At 43.1% G+C, this 25,675-nt stretch overlaps 1 pseudogene; it reads right to left on the bottom strand.

Annotated features, from left to right (window-relative positions):
• The window catches only part of LOC144250234 (netrin receptor UNC5D-like), a 244,647-nt pseudogene that overhangs the window by 144,897 nt on the left and 74,075 nt on the right, over positions 1–25,675 (bottom strand).

Raw genomic sequence — 25,675 nt, 5'->3', positions numbered from 1 at the left:
ATAGACCAAGAAGGGCAATAGCAGGGTCAAATGGTGGTTCCATTCCCAGCTTTCCCAGGAATCTCCAAACTGCTTTCCAAATTGGCCGCACCAATTTGCAGTCCCACCAGCAATGTACAAGAGTACCCTTTTCTCCACATCCTCGCCAGCACTTGTTGTTGTTTGACTTCATAGTGGCTGCCAATCTTACTGGAGTGAGATGGTATCTTAGGGTGGTTTTGATTTGCATTTCTCTGACTGCTAGAGATGGTGAGCATTTTTTCATGTACTTGTTGATTGATTGTATATCCTCCTCTGAGAAGTGTCTGTTCAGGTCCTTGGCCCATTTGTTGATTGGGTTATTTGCTATCTTATTGTCTAATTTTTTGAGTTCTTTGTATACTCTGGATATTAGGGCTCTATCTGAAGTGTGAGGAGTAAAAATTTGTTCCCAGGATGTAGGCTCCCTATTTACCTCTCTTATTGTTTCTCTTGCTGAGAAAAAACTTTTTAGTTTAAGTAAGTCCCATTTATTGATTCTTGTTATTAACTCTTGTGCTATGGGTGTCCTATTAAGGAATTTGGAGCCCGACCCCACAATATGTAAATCATAGCCAACTTTTTCTTCTATCAGGCAAAGAGTCTCTGATTTGATATCAAGGTCCTTGATCCATTTTGAGTTAACTTTTGTGCATGGCGAGAGAAAGGGATTCAGTTTCATTTTGTTGCATATGTATTTCCAGTTTTCCCAGCACCATTTGTTGAAGATGCTATCCTTCCTCCATTGCATGCTTTTAGCCCCTTTATCAAATATAAGATAGTTGTAGTTTTGTGGATTGGTTACTGTGTCCTCTATTCTGTACCATTGGTCCACCCGCCTGTTTTGGTACCAGTACCATGCTGTTTTTGTTACTATTGCTCTGTAGTATAGTTTGAAGTCTGGTATCGCTATACCGCCTGATTCACACTTCCTGCTTAGTATTGTTTTTGCTATTCTGGGTCTTTTATTATTCCATATGAATTTCATGATTGCTTTATCTATTTCTTCAAGAAATGCCTTTGGGATTTTGATTGGCATTGCATTAAACCTATAGAGAACTTTTGGTAATATCGCCATTTTGATAATGTTAGTTCGGCCTATCCATGAACAGGGTATATTTTTCCATCTTCTAAGGTCTTCTTCTACTTCTCTCTTTAGGGTTCTGTAGTTTTCATTGTATAAATCTTTCACCTCTTTTGTTAGGTTGATTCCCAAGTATTTTATTTTTTTTGAGGATATTGTGAATGGAGTGTTTTTCCTCATTTCCGTTTCAGAGGATTTGTCGCTGATATACAGAAATGCCTTTGATTTGTGCTTGTTGATTTTATATCCTGCCAATTTGCTGAATTCATTTATTAGTTCTAATAGTTTCTTTGTAGATCCTTTTGGGTCTTCTAGGTATAGAATCATGTCATCTGCAAATAGTGATAATTTAAGTTCTTCTTTTCCTATTGTTATGCCTTTAATTTCCTTTGTCTAATTGCTCTGGCCAGTGTTTCGAGAAATATATTGAATAGAAGTGGTGATAGAGGGCATCCCTGTCTTGTTCCAGATTTTAGAGGGAATGCCTTTAACTTTTGTCCATTCAGAATGATGCTAGCCTGAGGCTTAGCATAGATAGCTTTTACAATGTCAAGGTAAGTTCCTGTTATCCCTAGTTTTTCTAATGTTTTGAACATAAAGGGGTGCTGTACTTTGTCGAATGCTTTCTCTGCGTCTATCGAGACGATCATATGGTTCTTATCTTTAAGTCTATTGATGTGGTGAATAATATTTATTGATTTACGTATATTGAACCATCCTTGCATCCCAGGGATGAATCTTACTTGATCATGGTGCACAATTTTTTTGATGTGTTTTTGTATTCGATTTGCCAGAATTTTATTGAGGATTTTTGCATCTAGGTTCATTAGAGATATTGGTCTGTAGTTTTCTTTCTTTGAGGTCTCTTTGTCTGGTTTCGGAATCAGGGTGATGTTGGCCTCATAGAATGAATTTGGAACAGCTCCCTCTTTTTCTATTTCCTGAAATAACTTGAAAAGTATTGGTATTAATTCTTCTTTAAAGGTTTTGTAAAACTCAGCTGTATACCCATCTGGTCCTGGGCTTTTCTTGGTTGGTAGTCTTTTGATGGCTTCTTCAATTTCATCCATTGATATTGGTCTGTTCAAATTGTGTGTATCCTCCTGACTCAGTCTGGGCAAATCATATGACTTAAGAAATTTATCGATGTCTTCACTATCTTCTATTTTATTGGAATATAGGTTTTCAAAATAATTTCTAATTGTCTTCTGTATTTCTGTAGCATCTGTTGTGATATTGCCTTTTTCATCCCGTATGTTAGTAATTTGAGTTTTCTCTCTTCTTCTCTTCGTTAGCATGGCTAAAGGTCTGTCGATCTTATTTATTTTTTCGAAGAACCAACTTTTAGTTTTGTTAATCTTTTCAATAGTTTCTTTTGTTTCAATTTCATTGATTTCCGCTCTGATTTTAATTATTTCTTGCCTTCTGCTACATTTGCTGTTGTTTTGCTCTTCCTTTTCTAGGGCTTTGAGATGAAGTGTGAACTCATTTATTTGTTGGTTTTTTCTTTTTTTGAGGAATGACCACCAGGCGATGAATTTTCCTCTTAAAACTGCTTTCATTGTGTCCCATAGATTCCGATATGTTGTGTCTGTATTTTCATTTATCTCTAAGAATTTTTTGATTTCCTCCTTTATGTCTTCTGTAACCCATTGATCATTCAGTAACATATTGTTCATTTTCCATGTGATGCAGGAGTTTTCCTTCCTTCTTTTATCATTGATTTCCAGTTTCATTCCATTATGATCAGATAAAATGCATGGTATTATCTCCACCCCTTTATATTTACTGAGGGTTGCCCTATGGCATAATATATGGTCTATTTTTGAGAAGGATCCATGTGCTGCTGAGAAAAAAGTATATCCATTTGATGATGGTTGATATATTCTATATATGTCAGTTAAGTCTAGGTTATTGATTGTGGTATTGAGTTCTATAGTTTCTTTATTCAACTTTTGTTTGGAGGATCTGTCCAATGGTGAGAGAGGTGTGTTGAAGTCACCCATAATTATTGTGTTTTCGTCTATTTGATTCCTGAACTTGAGGAGAATTTGTTTTATGAATATCGCAGCGCCATTATTTGGTGCATAAATATTGATAATTGTTATGTCTTGTTGGTGAATGGTTCCTTTTAACAGTATATAGTGTCCTTCTTTATCCCTTTTGATTAACTTAGTCTTGAAGTCGATTTTATTCGATATGAGGATGGCCACCCCTGCTTGCTTACGAGGACAGTGTGCGTGGTATATTTTTTCCCATCCTTTCACCTTTAGCCTGTGTATGTCTTTTCCAATCAGATGTGTCTCCTGGAGGCAGCATATTATTGGATTTGTTTTTTTAATCCATGATACCAGCCTATGTCGCTTTATTGGAGAGTTTAAGCCATTAACATTCAGAGTTACTATTGATATATGGTTTGTACTTCCATCCATGTTTGATTATTTATCCTTTTTTTAAAAAATTTAGTTTGTTTCTCCATGATTATCTTTCCCCTCACCCTCTGTCTTTACCGAGGCACTTCCCTCTGATGGTTTTGGTTATTGTTTTTCATTTCTTCCTCGTGTAGTGTTTTGCTCAAAATGCTTTGCAATGCTGGTTTTCTGGCTGCAAATTCTTTTAACTGTTGTTTATCATGAAAGATTTTTATTTCGTTGTCATACCTGAAGCTTAATTTTGCTGGATACAGAATTCTTGGTTGGCATCCATTGTCTTTCAGTGTTTGAAATACATTGTTCCATGACCTTCTTGCTTTCAGTGTCTGTGATGAAAAATCTGTTGTTAATCTTATTGGTTTATCCCTGAATGTAATCTGTCTCTTTTCTCTTGTAGCTTTTAATATTTTCTCTTTGTTCTGTATATTGGATATCTTCATAACAATGTGTCTTGGCGTTGGTCTACTGTGATTTTGTGTGCTCGGTGTCCTGAATGCATCTTCAATTTGTATATCTGTTTCCTTTTTTATTTCTGGAAAGTTTTCTGTAATTATTTCATTCAGCAGGTTACTCATTCCCTTGGTTTGAATCTCTGTGCCTTCTTCTATCCCGATGACTCGTAAATTTGGTTTTTTTATGTTATCCCATAACTCTTGGATGTTTTTCTCGTGATTTTTTACCAGCCTTTCTGAGTTGGCTAGACTCTTTTCAAGATGATATATTTTGTCTTCAGTATCTGACGTTCTGGCTTCTACTTGCTCCACTCTGTTAGTGATACTCTCAATTGAGTTTTTAATTTGGTTTATCGTTTCCTTCATTTCTAGAATTATTGTTTGATTATTTTTTATAATCTCTATCTCCTGATAAAGATGCTTAACTTCTTCTTTTATCTGTTTATGTAACTCATTCTCAATGTGTTCTTTTGCTGCTTGAATTTGCTGTCTCGTATCCTCTTTAAGGTTCCATTCCATCTGTCTAAGGTGTTCCTTGAGTTCTTTATATGAACATTTTTCCGATGACTCTAGGTCCTCCTGAATATTTAGGCTGTCCTGCATTGTTTGTACTCCTTTTCTTCCTTGCTTTTTGAAGCTGCTCATGTTACTTCTTGTTCTGTTTGACTGCTGAGTTACTGTTTACTCCTATAAATTTATTTGATGCTTGGGAGGAAAGGTATTAGAAGGGAAGGGAAGAAGTCACTAAAGAGAATGAGAGTAAGCAGGTAGAATTCAAGGAAGGGGGGATAAGATAATTGAAAAGAAATGAAAAGACAAAAGAAGAAAAAAATAGGAAATAAAAAAAGAAAAAGAAAAAAAATTTATAAAAAAAAGAATAAAACAAAAATTAAAATTAAAATTGGAAGAAAAAAAAATTTTTAAATTGTAAAAAAAAAAAATTTAAAAAACAAGAAAGAAAAATGAAATGAAAGAAAACCCCAAATCAAAATCAAAAAAAAAAAGAGAGAAAAGAAAAAAGAAAAAAAAAACACTAATAAATGCAGTCTTAGAGTTTGATTAACTTCTCTTCCAGTAGGTGGCACTGTGCCCACAAGGCCAAGTTTCTCCTATCAATACGCGGGAACCAATCACTGTGCAGCAGCTCCTCCTCCCAGACTGGGCGAGTCTCCAATCCTGAGTGCCTAGGGCCTCCTCTTGTGTCTAGTCACTTCCCCACTTTTCCTCTAGCCAGGCCCCTCTCACGGGTGCCGCTCACCACAATACTGGGTACACGCCAGGTCTGCTGCTCCCGGGAGCCCTGTTGTCATGGACGATTGGGCACACTCTCCCAGATTGCCTGTCCCTCAGACCCTAAGTTTGTGGAGCTTAGGGCTGAGAATCCTCAGCAAATTTTGCTTGCCCTCCGGTAGCCACGCCCCGGTAGCTGGTGCACGAGACCTCAGCTGTCAGCTCTGGTGGGAGTGGTAGTTCCGCGCCGTGGGTCCCTCGCCACCTCTAATTCCCTCGGTCTGGCTACCGCGCTCACGGGAGAGCTGGGAGGGGCCCTTAAGGTTTCCCCGATGTGTGGAGAGGGAAGGCTAGGGGATTACACACCTGTAGCCGCAGGATTCAATGAAGTTATCTCCTCCGCCGCAGTCTGATGACGTCAGTTCTCTGCCATGGTGGTATCTCTTGCAAATGGCGACAGTTCCTTTCCCTTTGCCGGGTGACCAATGCAATGGGTGGGTCCTTACTGTCTCTCCCAAGCCCTGTTTGAAACCTGTGGCCACTACCTATGAAGGCTCGGTTGCCATTACCTCCGTAGGATCAGAAGGGCTGACCAGTTGTTTCAGCCGGATGGATTAGTGCTGAGTCACAGCTGTTTGTCTGCGGGAATCAAGTGAATGGGAGCTTGAATTCAGCCGATCCGGGCTCAGTGTGTGTTCTGAGAGGTCCAGATTGATCACCCCAGATCCACGTCAGCTCAGCATTGCTTAGTGATCCTGAGCAAACAGATTTAGGCTGTTTACGACTCCCTATGCCTGCACAGCTGAAGAGGTCAGAGACTTGATCTCTCCGCGCCCACCGCCATGTTGCGTCCTCAGGATTAATCTCAACAGACAATTTTAAATGGGAAGTTGGTTTCTTTTACTAATGGTAAATTTTCTTGAAATAGGAAAAATAATCTACAGTGCTCTAAGCATGAATAATAATTCCTGCCATAAATACAAGTGCCTTGCAGAAACCCCATGCAAATTTCAATTCCATTCTCTTTAGGAGTGTGACACTGTAGCTGACTTACCAGCTCAAACACTAGGTCAAGGGAAGCCTCCTCACTTTTGTCCTGGAAGAGCTCAGTACTCAATTTATCGCTGATGTCCCAATGTACTGGATTATAAGTCTGTTGTCTTGAAAAATCCCTGGAATATAATCAATCCATTACAATGTATATGCAGTCGGGGCTAGTAGGAATATCACTTGAAACTGAATGTGAATGTTTTCTCTGATAAGTAGATACTGATCCATAATGGGGGAGGGGGCAAGGGAGGAGTGGATGAACTTTGGATAGGGCAAAGGGGAGGGATGGAAAGGGAGGGCCACGGGGGTAGGAAAGATGGTGGAATGAGATGGACATCATTACCCTAGATACATATACGAATGATGTGACTCTACTTTGTGTACAACCAGAGAAATAAAAAGTTGTGCTCCATTTGTGTACTATGAATCAAAATGAATTCTGCTGTCATGTATGACTAATTAGAACAAATAAATAAATTTTTAAAAAAGGTCAGTCTGGAAGTGCCCCTGCGGTCGAATGGACCACTGTCTCACTCGTGGTTTCTGGTGGAAAGCTGTGATTTGGATTGGAACCGCTTTTTCTGGAACATCAGTGGAAAGATGGGCTTCTGGTAGTTGGTCCCCCACAGGAATCAGGACAGATACACCATTTTCTTCTGTTGGACATGATGGATTAATCTCCAGAGGTTTCATTTCCATAGGTTCATGGAAACTGCTCTCATCACCACTCTCGTCTCTAGATCTAAAATCCCCATGAACTGATCCAGATTCTAGCAAAGTGTTTAACATTGGTCTCAAGACCTCTTTGAGTTCCCAATCTCTTCTGATCCCGCTTTTTCGGAGAACAGTCTTCAACGGAGTGATCTTCTCAGAGTCTCATTTGGCATGAAAGGTCATCAGGACAAGAGGCAGGCTGCACTGCACTGTCTGGCTCAGGTTCGGTGGTTTCCATTCCCATAATGTGGATCAGCTCCAATTCCTCCTCAGGGTCTAAAAACCCTACCAGAAAAGGAAGAAAGATGATCATTTACAAAATGACAATTGAATCCCATTCATTCATTAAAATATTTTGTGTTGGTTGGTGACTAAGTCACTGAAATCACTCCTCCTGTGCTCTATTTATTCTCTACCAGTCCATTTTAACTTTTAAGAAATGAAGGCTCCAAAACAGCACAAGCTATTCAAAATCAAAGCACAGGTAAAGGCAGGTGAGAAAGAATGACTTTGAACAGGACTTGGCAATTATTTGTGGACTTAACACTTTGTAATTCTGCTGGGTTATGAATTTGTATCATAAGGCCAAGGTGGGGTAGGATAGGAGACAGACATAACTGTGTCTAGATGAAGATAGCAAAGAAATCACATCTCAGTTTGTGGTTCTCTTTACAGTTGTTTATGTATCATCGGCTTCATGAGTTGACAAAAACTTGGTTTCTTTGTGAGGGGGAAAAGTTCATCAAATGAAAGATAAACTTCAAAATTAAGTAGTGAATTTGGGGTATGAGTATATACAAAGAAAACAAGAGACTCTCAATTGAAGTGTTACATGGGATAAAGTCAGAAGCCTGTTAAACATTTCTATATTCATAAAGTTCCAATATACTCCAAGAATGTGAAAGGCCTAGTATGGCAGTTGCCAGAAAAACATTACCACTACTGAGAAAGAATACCAGGTTTTCAGCTTCAGCAGTAACCACACTGCATACTGTGTTAAAAACCAAACAGGACTCCATTATAGGTAAAGGCCTCATTTTTGTCTTCAGAAAAGTTACATATGTGCACTTTAAAAAGCCAGTAAAGGCATACTATAGAAAGGCAGCATAAATTACACACAAAATTTCAGATACTAAATGAACTCCCCAAAGAAATTAAAATGTTCTTGCAAGAATCAGAATCCTTGAACAAAAGTGAAATTTGAGAGTATTGGCTGAGATTATGCCAAGCAAGAAAGATAATGAGCAATTGATTCTCTTCTCTTTTCCTCCAAACTGAAAGGACATGTGAAGCAAAAGCCTATGCCTTAATCAAATATGCATGGAGGTGTCCAGTACAGTGCCCAGCACAATGCACACAGTGGGTGTTCCATACATATTTCTTAGCTGAATTAATGAAGAAAAAGGCATGCATTAAATGCTAAGTTTTGGGTTGCTTTTAGGTCAAAAACAAAAACTGAATTTTGAGAAAAACATTAAAGTCCTAATTGGAGAGATTCATAATTGATCTATAGAAAGTGAATAATCAAACTTAGAAACACAAATCACAGAGCATAGCACATGACAAAGTGTTTGCCTAGGTACAAAAGGAAGAAGTGGAAAAAGGAGCTTTCAGAGTGAGTGGTCATCCTTAGGGAAAGCTTCCAAAGCAGGGACCTGACACAGACAGAAATCAACCAGGAGGCAGCCAAGCAAGGCCTGTCCTTCATCCTCTGGTGCTCCTGCCTGGAGGCACAACTGGCACAGCCCGCGGTGTTCCCTCTGCACCACCTGAAGCCCACGCATGCTCACCGACCACTCACCTGGCCCCCACCCCGCGCCGGCGGACAGGTGGCTGCAGGTTCCCTCAGGCGCTCAACCGCCGCCCCTACCCAGCTCCAGGGCGCCCCAGGCGGCAGGCCGGCCTGGGTGGGCCGCGGCACCCAGTCCCCATCAGCGGGCACCACAGGGACGAAGGTAAGGAAGACACGGGTTGCTGCGCGCCATCCCCGCCCGCCCGCCCGCCCGCCGCGGGTCCCAGAGGCTCCTCCTGGAGGACACCTGCCCGCCGCCCTGGCGCGCGGGGCAGGCAGCGTCCTAGCGGGAAAGAGGCGCCCGAAGTTCTGGTTCAGCCACCAGCTTCCAGCTGCCTCGGGCCGCGGGTCTCAGGCCGCGGAAATGGCCGCCTCGGCCGGTCCGGCTTTGCACACCTGCCGGCGACGGGCGGAGCGTGAGGCCGGGCCAGTGGATGCCGTGCCCGGGCAGCGCAGGTAGCGACCAGAGCGGGACCTGAGCGGCACCGCCATCCCGCAGGATCCAGCCGTCCAGGCTTCCCTTAGCGGACGCGGGCGCTGGGAGGGACCACGGCCGACAGTGCGCCCCCTGCTGGCTGGTCGGCCACTCAGCCGCCAAGCCGCCAAGGAAAGCGCAGGCAGGACTCTGCAGCTATTTCCAATCTAAGCCTGAATGTTCGCTCTGATAAGTGGATGCTGATCCATAATTGGAGAAGGGGGGATGGAGGAACTTTGATGGGGCAAAGGGAGGGAGGATTGAGAAGGGGGAAATGGAGGCTGGAGAGATGGTGGGATGAGATGGACATCATTACCCTAGGTCCATGTAGGAATGCACAAATGGTGCATCGTGTACACCCAGAAAAATGAAAAGTTGTGCTGCAATTGTGTACGACAAATCACAATGCATTCTGCTGTCATATACACCTAATTAAAATTAATTAATTTAAAAATAAATCAGCATACTACAAAAAAAAAAGAATTTTAAAGCTCTCTAGAAGCACATGGAGTTACAAGGAAGCCAAATGATCATAAAATATTGAGAAAGAACAGTGGGGACTTGACAGGACTCCACAATGGGCAGGAGGAGTGGCGAGATGGAGATGCTGCCTTTGAATTGTACAGTGAGTTTATTATGTTTTAACCCATTGGTCAATTCACCATCCCACGTTGATTAGCAGGGCTTTAGCTAGAGAAGCCAAGGCTCCACTTCTCATGCCCTACTGATCCATGCCTTTATATTTCTTTGTCCACCATAGATCATGTCCCAGCAGCAACTCTGTCTCTTGCCACAGTCTGGCTGGGCACAAATCACGAGGCACTGTAGCAGGAACAAACTTTATTTTTGTTTTTTTTTTTTTTTTTGATGGTTAATTCATTGGGGGTGATTATGAATGATTTTCTTTTTCTTTTCTTTTATTTTTTTTATTTATTTTATTTTATTATTTTTTTATTGGTTGTTCACAACATTACAAAGCTCATGACATATCATATTTCATACATTAGATTGAAGTGGGTTATGAACTCCTAATTTTACCCCAAATGCAGATTGCAGAATCACGTCAGTTACACATCCACAATTTTACATAATGCCCAATTAGTAATTGTTGTATTCTGCTACTTTTCCTGCAATTCTAAGCAGGAAGTGTGAATCAGGCGGTATAGCGATACCAGATTTCAAACTATATTACAAACTTTATTTTTGAACTGCAAGAAAAAACCTCACACAAGCTCCTGGGGAATCCTCCCGAAAAAGCCATGGCGGCTCCTGCAGGAACCCCCAGCGGGAAATAGCTCCCCGGGAAATCCCTCCTCCTGCACTTCGCCAACCAATGGGAACTCCCGGGGAATCCCCGGAAATCCCCATGAGAACTCAAAATAGCGCAAGAAGTCCAAAATAGCGGGAGAATGCAAAAGTAGCGGCAGAGGCGGATATTAATGCCTCGCCTGTCAATCAATACTGTTGGCAAAATGCCCAGGAGCCATACAGACTCGGCTGTGGCTCTCAGCAATCTCTGAGTGTTTTTCTACCACCTCCAACCACTCCAGCCCTGTGTCCATACCCTGCTGCCTGAGAAATCTTCAACCAGACCCATGTATTGACACTTACTCTACGTTCATGTAGAACATCCTGTGGATCTCGCTGAAGAGCTTCCAAATTAGAGGCATAGATTCCTGAAACTCCAAGTGGAAGAGCCTTTGTTCTGATTACACTATCTTGTGGAAGGCTTCTGATTGCACAGAACCCAGGGAGAGTGAAAGACCCCAACCACTGGAAGTCAGAAAGTGAGGGAGCACACCAAGTTGTCCAGAGATCAGTTTATTTAGCATAGGTAGAAGCATCTGCAGCAGGAGTGGTGTGGTTCTAGGGACCTATATAGCCCCTAAGGGAAATGTGCCAGATTACAATTGGCCAGGTGATTGTAAGTGCCTGTTGTCAGTTCCATATTGGGCTCCTGGGCTGCTGCTGGTGGATCTTTGGTGGGTTCTTTGGGCTGGCTTTTCCTCCTAATCAGCAAGAAGGATCTGGAAGCCTAGAGTCCTAGAGGTGGCTGCCATTGTTGGGCGGTGGCCCATCCCTGTCCTGACTCTGTGCCCAACAGAGGGCCTGACAACACAGAAGTCAGAGCAAGAAGATGCTGTGTGGCCCAGCATTGATTCAGCAGTAGGAGCAATGGCAGAGCCACTCCGTAGCCACCTGGTGTTTGTTTCTGTTTTGTATGATTGGATCCTGGAGAGTATCTTTGTCTTCAGCAGTGAATGGGATGACCCACTAGACAGTCACACACTGAAGGTAGGACACCAAGGGAGCAGGTCTCTGTAAGAGCTGGAGGACACTGCTGCTTTGGAACCTGGGGAGGGAGTTTTGAATCCAAAAATATATGTCTGAATGCAGGTCTCTTTATAGTTTTCATATCTTAATGACCTTGTGTCAAGAGATCTGATTCCATGACCTTTGAGTGTGCTGTGCTACCACCTTTTCTAGCTCTATATGGAAAGTTGACCTTTGTCAGGAGATGAGCTCATTCTCTCCTTGTCACCCAAACATCTAGCCTTGGGCTCTGATTGGTGATGACCTCTTAGGCAACAAGCCCAGGAGATCTTATTTGGGATGAGTGTTTATTTCTGCCTAGACTCTTTCTGCTCCTCAACCAATTACCTGGGGATGGTCATCTAAGAGAAAGAGAAATTCCTTTCTCACACCTCTGGAGACCATGGAGTCCCAGATGCAGGTGCTGAGCATTGGACTGCTGAGGGCATTCTTGCTGTGTCTGTGCATGGCAGAAGGCAGGAGGACAGGGCACAGGGTGGGGGTTGAACTCTCACAGGCACAACCTGGAGCCAGGAGACAAAGTTCTGTCATCTGTCAGGTGGAGGGAGGGCAGTGCACCCACTCTCTGCAGGTTCAGGATGTGCAGCAGCATCACCTTCTCTTCCTCACCATCAACATCTGGATAACAGGGCACAGCGAGGACTGGATAGTTCAGGAGTGTTTTGTCTGGGATGAGTGTGTGTACCCCACCATTGTGGGGAGATGAGGGGAGAAGGAGAACCTCCTGCACCAGAATCCAGTTTACTGGAAGAAGGAGATGAGAGGATACTAAGAGGAAGAGGGGAAGTGTGAGATTCGGGGGCTGGATACAGAGTAAGACAAATGGGTGCCCATGTTCTAAAGTGCCTGGCTCACTTTTTTTGGCAGGTGATGTAGGAAGAAACCAGACACACTGGGGGGAGCTCCGCAGAGGCTGCTACTGTGTGAGCTCACAAGTAGAGACAAGAGGATGGGACGATCCATGTATTTCATTTAAGCAGCCTCAGAACACTCTCCCAGGGAATCCATCACCACTCCATAGCTGCTCCTCCTGCTGCCAGGATGAGGCTCCGTGTCTCCTTTATCCAGACGCAGAGGCTGCAGGTGCTGCTGGCACCAGGGTGTGTGACTGGGGTGGGGGGCTGCCCACTGTGTCCCTGATGGAGATGCCACTAGAGAGGTTCAGTCTCTTACTCTGCAAGGACTGACAACCACTCTGCCTGTCCAACCCCAACTCATCAGGGCCATGGTCAGTGAATCACTAGGTGTGGAAGGACTGGGAAAACCTGGCCTTCAGAGTCTCCCAGGCTCCTCATGCAGGCAGGACCACCCACTGCACCCAGATTTGCAGCCCTGTGGGCAAGCAGTCCTGGCCTCAAGCAGGGACAGTATGGCTTCAAGGACGAGTGGGACACATCCCAGTCCTGGAATCCCTCAGCTGCTGTGAAGCCTCCTAGGACCTGGGACACATTTCTCAATCTGAGGATTGAAGGACGTGGTGTGTCAAGATATATATCACTTTTTGCACATATGCCACATTCAACCAAGTCCAATACCTATTCATTTCAATGCAGTGCTCATGTGGAAGATCAGGATTGTGGTGACTTATCTTCCTTTTTTCCCCTTTTGTGACTGAGAATCATATAAGTATAGTCAGTTTTTTTCTTTGTTTTACTTTTTCTAATTTTTTCTAATTAGTTACGCATGAGAATAGAATGCATTTTGACACATGACTCATAAATGGAGTATAGCCTCTCATTCTTTGGTTTGTATGTGATGTAGAATCATACTGGTCATGAAATCATAAGCTATAATTTCATTCTTCTTTAAAGCTGAGTAATATTTCATTGTGTGCATATGCCTCATGTTTTTATCCATTCATCTGTTGAAGGGAACCTAGGTTTGTTAAATAGTTTATCTATTGTGAATTGATAAATATTGATAAACTTTGATGTGATTACATTACTGTAGTCTGCTGATATTAAGTGCTTTGAGTATAAACCTAAGAGTGGGATAGCTGGGTCAAATGGTGGTTTCATTCCCAGTTTTCTGAGGGATCTCAATACCACTTTCTATAATGTTTGCACCAATCCGCAAGGCCACGGGCAATGTATGACTGTACCTTTTCTCCCACAGCCTCATCAACATTTAATATTGCTTGTATTCTTGATAATTGTCATTCTGAATGGAGTGAGATAAAATATTAGAGTAGTTTTGACTTGCATTTTTATAACCACTAGAGGTGTTAAACATTTTTTCATATATTTGTTGGTTGATTGTATATCTTCTTAGTTAAGTGTCTGTTCTGTTCCTTAGCCCATTTATTAATTGAGTTATTTGTTTTTTGGGTGTTGAGTTTTTTGAATTCTTTATATATTCTGGAAATTCTCTGAGGTGCACTTGGTAAAGATTTTATCCCATTCTGTAGGCTCTATCTTCACATTATTGATTGTTTTCTTTACTGAGGAGACAGTTTCGTTTGAATATATCCCATTTATTGATTCTTGATTTTACTTCTTGTGCATTAGGAGTCTTGTTAAGGAAGTCAGATTCTCGGCCAACATGGGACTACTTTTTCTTCTACTAGACCCAGGGTTTAAACCTGGGCTTCAGTGTGGACCCCAGGACTTGAATGAGCACTTCAAAACCAGCTTGAATGAGCACTTCAAAACCAGCTCTCCCTCCAGGCCCAGCAGTGCAGGTTTCAAGACCACTTCATGCCTGAGAGGGAAGCTGGCAAATGGGAAGTCTGGATATGATGTCCCATATCCAGCCCACCTGTGACAAAGTCCAAGCCTGTCCTGGAGACTCTAAACCCCTGCACTGCACTATAGGAAAGCCTAGCCAGCTGTTGAGTGATGTGCACAAGGGCATCTGGGTTGACATCATATCCACAAAACCAAGCAGCCCATTGCTGCTACTCAGGGTTGAAGGGTTGGTGAGTTCAAGCCCACAGCCTGGGCTGAGCTTCCTGGGTGGGTCACACTAATTGAATGTGTTATGTCACTTTGTTTGGATTGTATTTATACACACAAACTCAACATAGACAATGCAGTGAATGATTACTCCACTTAGGAGGAGTTAACTTAAGAGACTATAACATATATACAGTGAAAACTACTTTCGTTATACACTCTTAACATCCCATAATTGTGTTAACAAGTTCTTTCTGAATTCTTTCTAAGTTTTAGGTTCCCAGGGTCCACAGGCATGATTTGTGATCTTTTGGAAGTTTTCAGATATTTGTATGTCTGTTTATATTCCTTTCTCCCTTGTAGAATTTTCTTTTCTTGTATGGTCTAGTATTTTTCCTTAAAGTGATCTCTTTTAGTTACATTCAATTTACTGCTCTCCCAGAGCATTCTTTATAACTGCAGGTTAAGTTTTTAGGTTACACCTCAAACTTTACATAGTTTCTATCCTTCCTGATGGAAATCACCCCATTAGTTAGGAAAACCACAGTATTTCTGTATCCTTTATTACCTTATTGTCCTCTGATGTCTCCTAACATAACCACACTTTTATATATGAAAATTAGTTACTTCCTCCAAACTAAGACAAAAAAGATCTTTATTGTCTCCAGTCTCTGTCCCTGTCACCAGGGGAATTATGATAGAGTGCTTAAACACTGCAATTCTTTTAGACTTTTGTTTCCTAGAAGCATTACCCTCCCATTAGTCTGAAATTACTTGAAAGTAATGGCCATATTTATTTTGCCCATCACCAGTTTATAGGTAGTACCATGCAGAGAATATACTCAATAAATACTTATGAATGAGTAATTACTCTTGACCTTCACATTGCATATGGAGTTAGTGTTGTAACTACTACTCTGTTGTATCCTCACATTTTATCATAATCATCCTCTTCCAGAAATGATATATTCAAGAAAGACTTTTGGTAATTGTTAATACAAAACATAAAATAGAATTTGAACAGATAAATTTATTTTCCCTCACACTTTGAAATGGAAGAGAAAGAAATTACCATAAAAATAAACATAACTTTGACAGATTTTATTATAGCAATCTAAAAATATTATTTCCTTATATATTTAGATCAAAATCATAGGGAAGCACCCAAATATATAGTTCTAAGTAAACTAAAATGAAATTTACAATCCACAATTAATTCCTAAGTATTGATATGACAGATGAACTGATGAAATCTTATTATTAATCTGTTTTTTATTCAGTTTAGTAGTATTATCTTAAGTTTATTGAGCAGTTATTCTTGTTGCCATACTGGAATTAAAGAGATGAAGCTAATAAGATGTAAGATCTATGAATTAGTTTATAAAACACACCCATATTTTATTAAAAGTGAAGAATGTTAACTTTTCTCATTTGCAAGTTCTGCTTTACTTCCCCAGAAATAAAAAAAAAATCATAAAGGGAATAAATGACTCATGGCCAAAACATCTAATAAAAATTGTGATCAGTCTTTCAAGAATTTTTTTCCTGACACATGAATTTTTCATGTGGTAGTACTCTTTTTGTGCACTTTACAGTGGAATGGAATTTGAGCATGAGTATCTTTTCTTCTATTCTGCAGTGACCAGTAGTCTCTTCAGAAGACAATGAATGATATGGAGGGTCTCACTGAGACAATAAAACTACCGTTCCTCCTTTGGTTGAAGCTAATGCAAAAAAATAAACAGTGTGGACCAGTCCTCATGGCAGTGTGTCTGATTTTCTTTTCCCCTTCCTCCACTTGGGTGGTCTCCCTATGGAACACCTCTCCACCTTGCATCCTTTGTTTCTTTGGGGAAGTTTGAGTTCCCTGATGGGCCAGTCCAGGTGGTGAGTTCATTCCTATGGCAAAGGAGGTGGGGCCTGCAAATGGGAAGGAGTAGAAAAATCAGAGTAAGAAAGACACTTCCAGGGAAAAGAACATTGGTTCATAGTATTCTCTATTGGGTGCTTCCATCTTGCCCTCTGTCAGAGCCAGCTGCTCAGATATATTTATTCATAGTTCAAAGCTAGTTGAGGGCAAGTATCAACAAATATTCAACAAGCCTTAGCCTAATTCACCAATGGTTAGCTGAGTCAAGAACCTCATTCTCTTGGTGCTGCAGTGCTCTGCTTTCAACCTGTGATGGTCATACTGACCCTGAATACTGATCCTCCCCACAAGGTCAACTGCTATATTTGATGACAAATACGCCACCTGAGGATCACAAGGCCAGACCCAATGTGACTACTCATGTCCCACATGTTAGAAAGGTCTTCCTCCAATTGAGATTAAATTGAATCTTTTTGAGAAATAGAAAGCTGCTCTACTCCAGCTTCTTCAATATAGAGAATGTGAAGCAAAGCAAAGCATAGTGTACAGAGTCATGGAAACGGGCACCTCAGGGTTCTCATGAGGACACACACACATCATGGAACAGTTTTATGATCAACGTCATGGTGCTATCAAACTCTTGACAACTTACATAACTTCATTGCTGCCCTGTTTCTGGCCTGCTCACATTTCCTCCGGTAAAGCCCAATTCTGTTTTTCTATGTAAACACAATCTGCAGTCATTGTTACATCAGTTCCAATCCATTGTTATTTACTCTTTATAGTAATTTTAGATATTTTTTACTCTGCAGGATTTTCAAACTTTAGAAATACTCTTAAGAGAATTCCATATGGGAATTCTTTCCTAATTGATCTAGCCAATCTTGTTGAACTAATCTTGTTGAGCAAACAGCTTTTAAAGATTTTTAACACATCATTAATGAGGGAGACAGGTCTCTAATAGTTGAAAGATTCATCTATACATGTGAAATATTGAAGTGTGTTTGCAAATGAATGCCAAACTTTTCTTCCTAGTGGGGGAGGGAAGACCACTGAAACTGCCTGGACAAACTTTATTTCCTGTCTCTCCATGAGAGTTATTTGGAATGTCTAGGAGGAGTCACAGACTTTTCACATTTTGCCACATGTACTTTCTCTTGCCTCTTTCCCTAATTCAACCTTTCTGAACAGTTTGAGAAGAGTATTTGTGTCTCCTACCCCTGTGCACTTAATGCCTTTACTCTGCTGTGAATTGTCCAGGACAGCACATTCTCTCCCATAACCCTGGAAAATTCCTACGTTCAGGAAACTAACATTGACACAGTACTTTCCTCTAGTCTATAGCCCAATTTCTTAGTTGTCCTGTTGTCATCCTCCATGCTTGATTTAAGTCCAGGCTCCCAGAGTTCATACACTTACCACATCTCTTTAGTCTCCTTTATAGTTTCAGAAAAATTTCAAGTTTGCCTACTTCTGAAACTTAGAGACAAAGACTGTGGCATTTCTGTGTATGTGTGTGTGTGTGTGTGTATGTGTGTGTGCACTTACACATATGCACTGCTTCATTGGTGATTATGTCTTCAGCTATTATGTCAAAAGCCAACAAATCGCAAATATGTGTCACCAGGCCTACAATATAGAAATAGCTGTCGACGTGTCTGCCCTGCTTACCAAATTGAGTCAGTCTAAGAACTTGGCAGGCAGGAGGTGACTAGAACTTGACAGCCTTCGAAGGAGGGGTCGTATCCATGGGCTCTTCACTGGCAGCCTGGGAGGTTGGTGGTGCAGAGGCCTTCTGTGCCAGGGTGGAGGCCGGTGAGTGGTCCTTCACTGGCAGTGTGGTCACCGTGGGGGCATTGGGAAGAGAGGCTCTTTGCTGTCCAGCAGGGTTCCTAGATGTAGGCTGAGGGGTGGGTGGTGGGACAATGGAATGGGACAGATTGGGGTTGGGTTGGGAGACCTGAAGGGTTGGGGGGCTGGGGAGGACTGGTCCCTATGCTGGCTGCCTGTCCTGCCTATGGCCATGGACATTGCTGTCACTGGATGCAGAAGAGAACAAAATGACCGCCATGGAAGGGGGAGTGGTGTCCATGGCCGTGTCCTCAGGCAGCACAGCGGGATTCTGGGAAAGGTGAGCCAATGACATGGCTATTAGGGTGGGAGGGACACTCCTAGTGGAGTGCTGGCCCTGGGTATTGGGGTTTGGGGTGGAAGGGACAGGAGTGGATCTTGGTGAGGAATGAGGAGGAGGAGGAAGAGGAGCAGCAGGAGGAGCAGCCAAAGGAGAGGGAACACTAGGAGGAGGAGCAGGAGGAATAGGAGCAGGAGGAAGTGGAAATGTTGAAGGGGGAGAGGGAAAAGGAGGAGGAGGAGGAGGAGGAGGAGGAGGAGGAGGAGGAGGAGGAGGAGGAAAAGGAGAAGGGGAATGAGGAAGAAGAGAGGGAGTAGGACAAGGAGAAGGAGGAGGGGGAGGAGGAGCAGGAGAAAAAAGTGAAGGAAGAGGAGAAGGAAATGGAAGAGGAGGAGGAGGAGGACAAGGAGAAGGAGGGGGAGGAAGAGGAAGAGGAGGAGGAGGAGGAGGAGGAGGAGGAGGAGGATCCATGCACATGGGGGTTGGGGATTCCATTCTGGAAGAGGTAGGATTGGAGGGGAAAGGGACCTGGGTAAGAGGTGTGGGAAGGTGAAACACATTAGGGGTAATTCCAACATGGGGACTGGGGCTGAAGGGAGAAGGAGGTTTCCTGGGAAGAGGCAGTGGAATATTAGATGAGGGGGAAGGTGGAGGGATGGGTAGGTTCAGGGGCCCAGCAGGCTGGACTTCCATTGGGATGGGGGAGGGGTCAGTGGGTGGGGGGAGGGGGCCTGCATTCCAGGTAGGGCCTGCAGGTGGGGAGGATGAATGGACAGTGGTGGTGCAGTCCTCCAGAGCCTCTCTTCCGCCCTGGGCGACCTGTGTCTCAGGCTCCACATGGTTACTTCTGGCACTCTGAACCCTCCTCGGGGTGCCTTTGGAACATAAAAGTGGCCGCTTTGCAGGTGGGGGCAGCCCATCCTGATGCCAGGCAATCAGTGATGGCAGGGCCACTGGCATGAGCAGCTTTCTTTTAGGCGGCCTCCTGGAAGCAGCAGTTAGTGAGGGCCAACTCTGTGATGGAACCCAGGTGGGCTTCAGGCCCTGCTCTCCCTGGATGGATGGGGAGGCAGACAGGCAGATCCCCTTCTTGGGAGACACGGGGGGCCTCTCGGGAACACTATTTCCCTCTGGGGGCCACGAACTGACCTCCAGGGCACTGAGGTCTCCCTGAGTGACCTCCTCCTCCTCCTCCTTCAGCTTCTCCTCCTCCTTCAGCTTCTCCTCCTCCTTCAGTTTCTCCTCCTCCTCCTCCTCCTTCTCCTCTTCCTCCTCGTCCTTCTCCTCCTCCTCCTCCTCCTCCTCCTCCTCCTCCACCTCCTCCTCCTCCTCCTCCTCCTCCTCCTCCTCCTCCCGGTGGATCTTGGTTTTTTCTCCCTGTTCCTGGGCCCTCTGCTCAGCTTCCTTGGACTCACCAACAGGGCAGGGAGCAGCTGTCATGGGCCCCTCAGCTTGGTGGATGGGCTGAGGAACTGAAGGCAGGAGGAGTGGCCAGCGCCCAGGAGGGGGGACCCCGACTGCTGTCCAGGGGCCGAACATCCGGGAGTTCTTCCTCGACAGCACCGGCTTTTTAGGGATCGGCCCCCAGGACGCGGGCAGCAGGATCCCCCGACAGAGGAGCGGGCCTCTGGCCCTGCCAGCAGCAGGAGGCCCCCGAGGTGGAGGTCGGGGATCCTGGAGGAAACGCCTGCTGGCAGGGCTGGGGGGAGAGGCAGGTGTGGCGGGGTGGTCCCTGTGAGGAGCGGGGGCCTCCCGGGCGAGGCGGAGGGGCGTTGGATGGGCCACCAGGGCCCTGCGGCGCAGCCTGCGCCCGCACTTGCTAAGAAGACTGCCCATGGAGGGCACTGGGGCTCATCACTAGAAGACAGAAGCCCACACTAGTCCACGCTGGTCAGCACAGAGCAGCTTGGCTGAGAAGCCAGCTCCTCCTTGGACCAAAGGCTGAACTCCAGTTTAGCCTTTGTGACGTGTGGATGGAACCTGTGACGCAGAAAGGACTTGGGCCAAGACGGTTGGTCAAAGGAAGGCTCCAGGGTGAAGAGACCCCCACCCCCCCTTGGTCTGAGCTCAGGCTCCTCCTGACACTGTGCTGCTTCTTCTCCCACACCCACCACACAGTTATCCTCACCCTCCAGAGGGTCATTCTGAGGCTGCTTTCCTCTGGGTTACCTAGGCAGTCATTCCACTTGGCTCCAAAAGTATCTCCACGGTTCTACTGGACATGACTGTAGCCATCCAGAGACAAACCACCATCCGTTGCCCTCAGATAAGTACAGCTATAGTTCCCACCATACTATCAATTTAGAAAACCATTACAGTTGTCCCTGGAATTATCCCACAGGATCCTTGAGCCAGTAATGGTGCCTGACATCAGTGTAAAATATGTATATGTATATTTTGTTTGGGAGGAGTTCCCTCTCATCCTGACCAAAGCATAAACACATCCTTTTCTCTACACCACATTGAAGGTGTGCAGTGTTCTTCCTGTTGCCTACATTGCATTTTCCAGAGATCTCAGTCCATGTTTGGCTGACTGCATTGCTTTGGGGCTAAGGTGATGCAGAAAGTTTCATGTCTCAGAGGTGTCTGTCCATGGGCAGCCAGCTCCATTGCCTTGGGCCAGAGGTGGAGCATAACATTGGGGCACAAGGACATTTTGAAGGACAGCTGCTTACCTCATGGAAACCACAAAGCAGAGAGTAAGAAGGAGCAAATGGCAAAATGTTATCTCCAAGGGCCTCCATCTTCCAGCTATGCCCCACCTAACCACAGTTATAACCCAGTACAGTGGTCCTTTCTAATTGATTAGGTCACCATGCTCATAATCACATCATTCACCTCTGAACATTCCTCCATTAACTCAAATGAGCTTTTCAGGCACACCTAATCTCCAAACCACCACATGCCACGCCATAAAAAAGGTTATGTCCATCTCATTGTGAATAATACACTCCGTGCATCTTAAAGAGTCCTCCTAATCTTAACAGTTTGGGCAACAGGTTGCAGTCAGCCAGGGTCAGCTTGCTGCTATGCAGAAATGGCACCTAGGAGATGCCTTGATCTTCAGAACTGGTGTTCTGGAAGGAGAGATGCCAAGTCATTGTCTAAAACTTTCAGAACTTTTAGGAACCTCTTCTCGAGAGATGATCACTGAAGTGCTGAGTTTTAATTCTGAAGGAAACTTGGCAAATATGACCAGCCCAGCTGTGTTACACTCAGAGTTCCAAGCTGCCAGTTTTGGGTACTTGGAAGGGCACGGCACAGCCTCCAGAAATTGCTCAGTCTCATAGGTATGCATGTGCACTCCTGTGCCATACAGCCCAAATGGGAGCAGCCCTTCTAGGCACAGCTTTTGCACTTGGTTGGTTGGTGTCAGAGGTGGTGATGTGGAAGGTGAAACTCCCTTTAGCCAGAGCATTGTTGTCTGGAAAAAGAGAGGCTTGGCCCCATCGATGCCAGTTTTAACAATTCAACATGGTTATTCTACAGGTGTGGTTGTGTTAGGGACCAAATATTCACAATTGCTGAAGGAGATAGAAGGGGCTGTGGCGAGGGCCAGGGGAATTCTGTCCTCCAAAGCCAGAGCTGTCTGCCCCTTCATCACCACACAAGCCCAATTAGACCATCTCCCTGAAGACTGGACCTCTCCACCTGCTCAGGGCACGCCACACTCAGCTTCTTCAGCTCTGTCTAAACTCAGACATTTTCTGGAAAAGGAAGTCATATTTAGAAACTTGTTATCTTTCCCACATACATAATACATTTAAAATTGTGGCATGGACAGGAAAGTCCATTGTCTCATCAATGTATGGGACAGGACAACACAGACAAAAAGCACTAAAGTACTTGCACTATTTATTTTTGTGTAATTTTAAAGCAAGGCTGGAGTTGTGGCTCAGTGGTGGAGCACTTGCCTAGCACATGTGAGGCCCTGGGTTCGATCCTCAGCACCACATAAAAATAAATGAATAAAATAAAGGTATTGTGTCCAACTACAACTAAAAATAAAAAATAAAATTTAAATCAATCAATTGTTCAATTTTCTTTAAAAGTAGTCCATGATTTTGTATATCTAAATTTTTCAAAAATTTGTGGCTCAGTATCTTTGGATGTTCCAAGTGGCTAGTGACTTTCTGGCATTCTGCATGAATGCCAAGTTCAAATAACAGTTTTAGATAAATTCAGATACTTACACTCCAAATCTATGCCAACATATGCATTGAAGAGTACATTTAATGGGGCTGGGGTTGTGGCTTAGCCTTAGAGCACCCACCTAACAAGTGCAAGGTCTTGGGTTCGATCCTCAGCACCACATAAAAATAAATGAAATAAAAGTATCGTGTCCAACTACAACTAAAAAATAAATATTTTTTAAAAGAGTACATTTAATGAATGTTCACAACACAAAAATTGATAAACTGAGTACATATATTCAAACATCTCACTATATGTAATACATATGTAGAATTATTTTGTGTTGATTTTTAAATGTTTCCAAAAAAGGAAATAAAGGGATAAAATTGTAAAAGTACTTTCAGTACTCTCAACAAACCCTGTAAAGCAAAGTGGAAAAAATGAGTTCTCTAGCTGGGGATGCAGCTCAGTAGTAGAGTGCTTGCCTAGCATGCAAAAGCCCCTGGGTTTAACACCCAGTACTACAAGGGGGTTGGCATGGCAGGGGGCTCATTGTCTCTAATTCTTTCCTCCTCAAACAGAGTTCATGACTTTTATTCTATTTAGTAAATTGATATTCTCTTTAATATCACATATTAAGCCAAATTATGATCGTGTCCAATTTTAATTTCAGACTCAAACATCACTTGATTAAAGTTTTCAGAAGCTGTTTTACTGTCTTGCAGAATAGAACTGGGATTTCCAGATGAATGTCTCAGGTGTAAATACAAGACCACAGTAAAGAGAACAGCCCAAACTTTTATCCTAGAGCAATTTGGCCATTGTTATATCAACATGACCTTAAGAGAACAGGCCTTGAAGTAATTTGATTTAGTCTTTAGCTTGAGAGCTACCTTCATCCTGTCTTTTAGCTTCTTGACATTTAATATGCCTCTTCACACAGAAAGAAAGGGTCACTCTTCCTGGTTAGCCCATTGCAAATCAGACAGTATAAACACAGACTTTAACTTTCCTTTCCCCACTATTCCTGTTCTTATCTCAGTTTCATTTTGCCTTTATCACTTCACCATTTATGCATAAGTATGTTCTCCATATCTTGTATCTATGAAATAGATTATCCCTCAGTCAAACACCCGCAGCCATTGCTAAAGATAGAAACCATTAAGAGATATGACCATTGTCTTTAAGAGGTTACTTCCTCATTTGAGTAGTGGTTTGGAGTTTGACTCTCTAAGCCCTGATTAAGGTTTTTGAAGGTGACTACATAGTCACTTTTGCATGGCTATAATGGAATACATGAGGCAGTCTAACTTCTTCAAAAAAAAGAGTTTTATTTAGTTCACAGTTTAGGAAGTTCCAAGGCATGGCTTTTGTCAGGACCCTCTTGGCTCTGCCACATCCTGTGATTTGATGTGAGATAGTGAAGAAAAAGATCCCATCATCAGACAGAAACCAGGGTTTTTCTGTGCTCAGAGTGTGCTTCTGAGGTCACTATCCCAATGACCTTAGGCCTCCCACTTGGCCTCACCTCTTACAGGATCCACCCCTTCTCAATCCTGCCCCCCTGAGGATCCCAACACATGGACCTAGGAGAACAACCACATCCAAACCTCAGAAGGGACTGCTGTGGTGGTCTCAAACATTCACGCCACCCCAAATCAGCACGACAGTCTGTTCTTGTTTGAGTCAGTTTGAGATTGCGAGTGTGACTTAGTTCTGAGGGTTGAGATGAAAGGGAAAGTCTGCTGGGGAAATCTCTGGTAAAGATACAGTCACAGGAGATGGATTAAAAGTTAAATATGGCAGACTGGGAAAATCTCCACATCCAACCCAAACTCCTTTAACATGCTAGGAAAAGGAATTTTTTTCTTTCTCTGTTTAAAAATTTTTAATTTGTTCTTTTTAGCTATACATGGCAGTAGAATCTATTTTGATATATTTATACAAACACGGAATATAGCCTATTTTAAACCCAGTCTTGTGGATGTACATGATGTTGAGTCTCACTGTGATGTATTCACACATGTACAAAGGAAAGTTATGTCAGATTCATTCCACTGTCTTTCCAATTCCTATCCCCTCTCCCTGCCTTTCATTGTCATTTGTCCAATCCACTGAACTTTTACCAACCAGCTCCACCTACCCATTGTGTTAGCATCCACATATTAGAGAGAACATTCAACCTCTGTTTTTAGGGGATTGGCTTATTTCACTTAGTATGATAGTCTCCAGATCCACTCATTTACCAGCATATGTCATAAGTCATTCTTCTTTGTGGCTGAGTAATATTCCATTGTGTATAGATACCACATTTTCTTTATCCATTCATCTGTTGATGGGTACCTAGGTTGGTTCCATAGCTTAGCTATTGTGAATTGAGCTTCTGTGTCTTCTATTGTGATGTGGCTGTGTCACTGTAGTACACTGATTTTATCTTGTGGATATATACTAAGGAGTGGGATAACTGGGTCAAAAGGTGTTTCCATTCCTAGTTTTTTAAGGAATCTTCAATTGGTCCAGTGTAGTTGCACCAATTTGCAGTCCCATCAGCAGTGTATGAGTGTACCGTGTACCCTTTTCCCCGTTTCCTTACCAACAATTATTGTCATTTTATTCTTTTTTTTAAAGCAATTTTTCTTTTCATAGTCTTTTTTAAAAAAAACCCTTCATTTTATTTATTTATTGTTTTATGTGGTGCCCAGGACCGAAGCCAGGGCATCGGACATGCTAGGCAAACACTCTACCACTGAGCCAAAGCCCGTATATTCTTGATAATTGCCATTCTGACTTGAGTGAGGTGAAATCTCAGTGCAGTTTTAATTTGCATTAGGAAAAGAAATTTGAAGAATTAGAAATTCATGAGGGCATTGATAATAGAAGAGAAGAACACAATTTTGGATGCCAGGAGAGATAGTTGATAACTGACTTCATGAACCCTCCAAAAACTGAAACCTAAGCTGGCAGTAGAGAAAGCCCTAAATGAAGTCAATTGACATTGCACAATATTTTTTTCCTTTGCACAATATTTCTTCTTTTATCTGTGATCTTCCTTATGTGATCACTAT

This window comes from Urocitellus parryii, chromosome 14 (genome assembly GCF_045843805.1).
Source record: "Urocitellus parryii isolate mUroPar1 chromosome 14, mUroPar1.hap1, whole genome shotgun sequence".
NCBI classification, from domain to species: domain Eukaryota; kingdom Metazoa; phylum Chordata; class Mammalia; order Rodentia; family Sciuridae; genus Urocitellus; species Urocitellus parryii.
Note: the sequence above shows the minus strand (reverse complement) of the source record. Positions and strands in the feature narration are given on the sequence as shown.